Below are 5,730 nucleotides of genomic sequence, written 5' to 3'. Positions count from 1 at the left end.
CACGATACGTACGTCGGCGAAGACCAGGAGCGGGCCTTCGCGGAGCGTTCCGTGCCTCATACCGAAGAAACTACGCGACTTGCGTTGTTTCATTATCGTCACAGCATTACCACGGGTCGGTGTCTCAGACCGAATGGCCATTGACGCGGTAGCAAGAAGTTCGGCTCTCCGTGAAACACGGAAGGCGGAACGCTCCAACGCACGCGCCAACTCGCGTCTTTTCGAGCGTACACTCAAAGACCAGAGATGTATAACAACGTATCCCAGACGCTTTCAATCTAGCCGACGGGTACGGAAGATCGTTCGAACGCTTATAAGCCGAGTGTCGAGGTGGCGGCACACGGAACTGGGGCTGCCTACGGGCAGTCCCGAAACACACAGTAGACGCGCGGCCGACCGGGTTAGGAGACCCGGTCGGTAATGGGTTGCGCATATCCGAGCCGAGAACTTGTATCGGAGCTCCCAGGTAGATCCTGCCAGTGGTCATATGCTTGCCTCAAAGAATAAGCCATGCATGTCCCACTGCAAGCCAAATTGAGGTGAAATCGTGGATGACTAATTGAATCAGTTACGGTTTCTCAGATCGTACACACATTTACCTGGATAACTGAGGTAATTCTAGAGCTAATACATGTAAACAGAGTTCCGACCGGAGATGGAAGAAATGCTTCTATTGGATAAAAACCAATCGGCGGCGGGTACGTCCCGTCCGCCGTTTGCCTTGGTGATTCTGAATGACTTTAGGTCGATCACACGGTCTCGTGTCAGCGACGCTTTTTTCAAATGTCTGCCATATCAACTGTCCATGGTAGGCTCTGCGCCTACCATAGTTGTAACGGGTAACGGGGAATCAGGGTTCAATTCCAGAGAGGGAGCCTGAAAAACGGCTACCACATCCAAGGAAGGCAGCGGGCGCGCAAATTACCCACTCCCGGCACGGGGAGGTGGTGACGAAAAATAACGATACGGGACTTATCCGAGGCCCCGTAATCGGAATAAGTACACTTCAAATCCTTCAACGGGGATCCATTGAAGGGCAAGTCTGGTGCCAGCAGACGCGCCAATTCCAGCTCTCAGAGCGTATATAGAAGTTGTTGCGGTTGAAAAGCTCGTAGTTGAATCTGTGTCCCACGCTGTCGGTTCACCGCTCGCGGTGTCTAACTGGCATTATCGCGGGACGTCCTACCGGTGGGCTCAGCTCTCTGGGTCGGCCCACCTGATAACCTGTGACGGGTTTTGAGTCCGCACGAATAATATGGGGGGGAGAGAGACAATTAGAGACGGGGCGGATATAATTGGTAAAACTTAGTGTGTGTATTCTAGCACCAGGGGGTCGACTTAACCTAAGAGATACAAAAGGGGTTGTAGACTTGAGCGGTGGCTGATCACGCCTCAGCCCTTAGCGTTATTTAATACTAACTTACAGATACGCGCGCGGGGGGGGGGGAGAAGTGTGGGAGGTGACGGGGAATATGAGGTCGGAAGGGTTGATATGGCGAGGGGAGGGTGGTGTAGAGTGACGGGGAGTGTGTGGTAGACAGGGTTGGTATTGCGAGGGGAGGAGCAGATCGGCGGTAGAATGCAGGCTAACCTGGTGTCGTCGGCGTGTGGGTGGGTGTCTCGAGGTGTGGTGGAGTGTAGCTGGGTGTATCGGTGTGTGTGGGTGTGACTCTCTCTCTTTCTTTCTCTCGGTGTAGTTGAGTGTAGCTGGGTGTATCGGTGTGTGGCTGTGACTCTCTCTCTTTCTTTCTCGTTCGCTCTTAGGCTGGGCTGCTCAGGTGTTGCTGCGGTTACTTCCGTGCTCGTACTGCCTCTGGCGCTCGGCTCTGCCGAGCGTCGGGGGGCTTCGGTGATGTTCGGGTCTTTCCCGACGGGACAGGGCTCACCCGTTCGGCTCTTCCCCGCGGGTTTGGGGTTTGTTATGACTTGCACTCTAGGTCCAACGTCACAACTCCCCCCTCCCCACGCGGGGCGAGGCCTATAAGGTGAGCCGGTTTCGGTGACGGATTTTGTGGTCCTTTCGTCTATGTATTCTCCTTTTGTTATTTTTGTTGTTTCTGTGTTGTCTGCTCCGATCTGTCGGGGTTAAGGGATGGAGGTTGGGTTGTATTTGCGGGGTGTGTGTTTGGTGTGGGTTGTGGGTCGTCTTATATCTACTTATTCTACTTGGTCTCGTGTGTCTTAATCAAAATCATGTTTTTTCTCTTATATAAACTTATTCTATTCTTATATTATTTTGTACTTGAATTTTTGGTTTTGGTTCGGTGGCTCTCGTCGGTGTGGGTCTTGGTGAGTTTTTGCGTTGTTCTTTGTACCTCGTGGCTCGTGGTTTCTTTTCCCTTCTCTTCTCTCTTTTTGGGTTGTGTTCTGTTTCTTTGGCCTTCGTCTGTCGTTGTTCGTCCGTCGGTTTGGTGTTCTTAGTGTATTTGGTGTTTTCTGTTTTGTCCCCCTTTTTTTTTTTTTGTATCGTATTGCGTCGCGTTTTGTGTGTGCGTCGTTGTTCGTCCGTCCGTTTGGTGTTGTCAGTTTGTCTAGTGTTTTCTGTTTTGTTCCTTTTTTTGTTTGCGTATTGTTTTTCGTTTTTTGTATCGTCTTGAGTCCCGTGTGGTGTGTGTGGTTGGTTGGGGTGTTGGTGTATGTTCGACTGTGTCCGTGAGTGAGGTGGTGTCGGTGTTACTGTTTGTGTCGTTGTTCGTCGTTTGTGTCTGTAGCGTGCTTGTGTGTGTGGTTTCGATGTGTATGACTGTTTCTGTGGTGGAGGTGGCGGAATCTGTGTCGCTGTCGGTGTCTGGTGTGTTTGAGGGTTGCGTTTTGTGTGGTGTTGTTAGATGTGTGGTGTGTGGTTGGCGTGTTGAGGTTCCGGCTTCTGTTTGGTCAGTGTTTGTGTGTTCGTGTGCCCATCTGGTCATGTATCTTTCTCTCTGTGCTCGTAATTCGTCGTCCAGGGTGCTTACTGATTTTAAATTTGCAATTATCGCTATTATTTCGGGGGGTGGTCCTGTCTGTTTTTTGTATGTTTGTTTCGTCTGTGTCGGTTCTGTGTGTCTGTCCATGTTGGCGAATGTCTGTAAGATTCTGTCTTCTGTTGTTTGTGGTCTCGCGAATCTGGTGTGTGCCCATTGAGGGGGTGATGCAGGGGGTAGTGTGTGCCGTGGTGTTGGTGTGGGGCGTGTGGTTGTGTGGGGTGTTCGTTTCTTGGTGGGTGGGTGTGTAGTAGTGTGTGTGGCCGTGGTTCGTGTGGTTTGGGTAACTGTTGGTGGGTGTGTGACAATTTGTGGTGGGTGTGGTGTGTCTGTGTTAGCTTGTGTGCAGGTTTGTATGTGTTCTGTGTATTTTGTGCCCCGGACCAGCCCGATGCATTTCGGGCATTGCCTTGGTCCGGAGAGTGTAATTGTGTGTGCGGTCATCGGTGTGTGTGTTTGTGAGTGTCTCTGTGTGGCTGTGGGTCCAGTGGTTGTTATGTGTGTTGTTGTCGTAGTGGTCTGTGTTACCTGTATGTATGTGGTGGGTGTCGGTAGTAGGGTTCGTCGGGTCTCCGTTTGGTGTGTGCCGTCGCGTCCGTATCTGTGTGGGTGTGGGGCCTGTCCTGGTGTTTGCAATAGTGGTGTTCTTTCTGTCTGTGTTGTCGTTGTTGTCGGTCTCGTCAGTCGCAGTGTCATCAGGGCCGGTATTTTTTTTTTGCTGCTTATGCATGTTGTGTTTCTGTGGGGTGAATACACATGTTAGTTTATTTTCGGGGTGTGTTGTTTGATTATGTATATAATTTTAGGTCTTCTATATGACATTTTCCTATATTTTTACCGCTCTCTGTTGTTAATTCGTATATTGTGGGTGAGACTTTTCTAGTGATTATGTATGGGCCTATGAATTTTTTATTTAACTTAGCTGTCGTTCGTTCTGGTCCGGATGAGAGTGTGTGGTTCTTTTTTAGTACTCTGTCTCCTTCCTTGAATTGAATGTCTCGTCTTCGTAGGTTGTAGTAGTGTGCTTGTTTTTCGTTTGCTTCTATCAAGTGCCTCTGTACTTCGTCTCTAAGTATTTGTAGTCGTCTCAAGTGGTCTGTCCATCTGTCTGTGTCTTGTAATTCTACTTCGTCGTCGTTCTCTAACTGATTTCTTAGACATTGTGTGGGATTTAATTCCCTTCCTAGGTTTAAAAAGGCTGGTGTGTGTTTAGTTGATGTGTGTGTACATGTATTGATTGCAAATTGTAAGTCTTGTAAGTGTATGTCCCATTCTGTGTGGTCGTTGTTTACGTAGGCTTGGATCATTGTTTTAGCGGTTCTGTTGACTCGCTCTACGGGGTTGGCTTGTGCGTGGTATGGGGGGATTGTTGCGTGTCTTATGTTGAATTTTTGTGTCAGTTCGCGTACGAGTTTGTTTATGTATGGTGTGCCGTTATCTGTCAGTAGTATGCGTGGTGTACCCCATCGTGATATTACGTGTGAGTGGAATGTCTGTTCTACTGTTTTGGCGTTTGCTTTGCGTGTCGGTATGATTTCCACCCATTTGGTGTATAGGTCTTCGAACACTATGATGTATTGGTTTCCTTTTTTTGATCGTGGGAGTGGGTCCATGATGTCGGAGGCTACTACTGTCCATGGTTCTTCGATAATTCTCATGCCCATTAGTCCTGCCGGTCGCGCTTGTGTTGTTTTTGTTCTTTGGCATGTGTCACATTTTTTTATGTAGTTTACTGTGTCTCTGTACATCCCTGGCCAATAATATTTTTTTGCTACTCGTTGGTATGTTTTTTCGATCCCTAAGTGTCCTGCTTGTGTTTCGTCGTGGTTTTCGTGTAGTATGTGTGTTATTTTGTCTTTGGGTATGACTAGTTTCCATGGGTTTGTGTCTGGTAGGAGGTTTGAGTGTAGGGGGTTAGGGCGGTGGAAGTATAGTTGATTGTTTCTGATTCGCCACGACTCGTTTTTCTCTGGGCGTGTTTGTACTTGTGTTTTTTCGTATGTGTACCACTTGTCTGTCGTGTCTTCTATTGTGTCTATGTGTTCTTCGTCTTCGTGTCGTCTTGAAAGTGCGTCTGGTACGTCGTGCATTGTACCTTTTCTGTGTGTAATGTCAAAGTCGTATTCTAATAGTTCTAGTGCCCATCGTGCAAGTCGGCCTGTGGGGTTTTTCAATTCTCTAAGCCACTCCAGTGCGTGGTGATCTGTAATGACTTTAAAATGGTATCCTTCCACGTATGCTCTGAATTTTTTTATGGACCAGAGTACCGCCAAACATTCTCTCTCAGTTGTCGAGTATTTACGTTCTGCCTCGCTTAGCGCACGGCTAGCGTAGGCTATGACATGCTCTTCGTCATCGAGAGATTGTGTTAGTACGGCACCTATCCCTGTTCCGCTAGCGTCTGTTTGTAGTGTGAATGTTTGTGTGTAATCTGGGCATGCGAGTGTGGGTGGTGATGTGAGTGCGTGTTTGATTGTGTTCATTGCGTTTTCTTCTTCTTCCCCCCAGTGCCATTTCTGGTCTTTTTTCAGTAGTCGTGTTAGTGGTTCTGTAATGTGTGCGAAGTTAGGTATGAAGCGTCTGTACCATGATGCCATGCCAATTAGTCTCCGTAGTTGTTTTATTGTTTTTGGGTTTGGGTAGTTTTCTATGGGTTGTGTTTTGTCGGGGTCTATGTGTAGTCCGTGTCTGTCTACTATGTATCCGAGATATTTGACTTGTGCGCATCCGAATTCGCACTTCTCTGGGTTTATTGTTAGTCCCGCGT

Source organism: Neodiprion virginianus, chromosome 4, assembly GCF_021901495.1.
Source record: "Neodiprion virginianus isolate iyNeoVirg1 chromosome 4, iyNeoVirg1.1, whole genome shotgun sequence".
In the NCBI taxonomy this organism is placed as follows: Eukaryota; Metazoa; Arthropoda; class Insecta; order Hymenoptera; family Diprionidae; genus Neodiprion; species Neodiprion virginianus.
Note: the sequence above shows the minus strand (reverse complement) of the source record.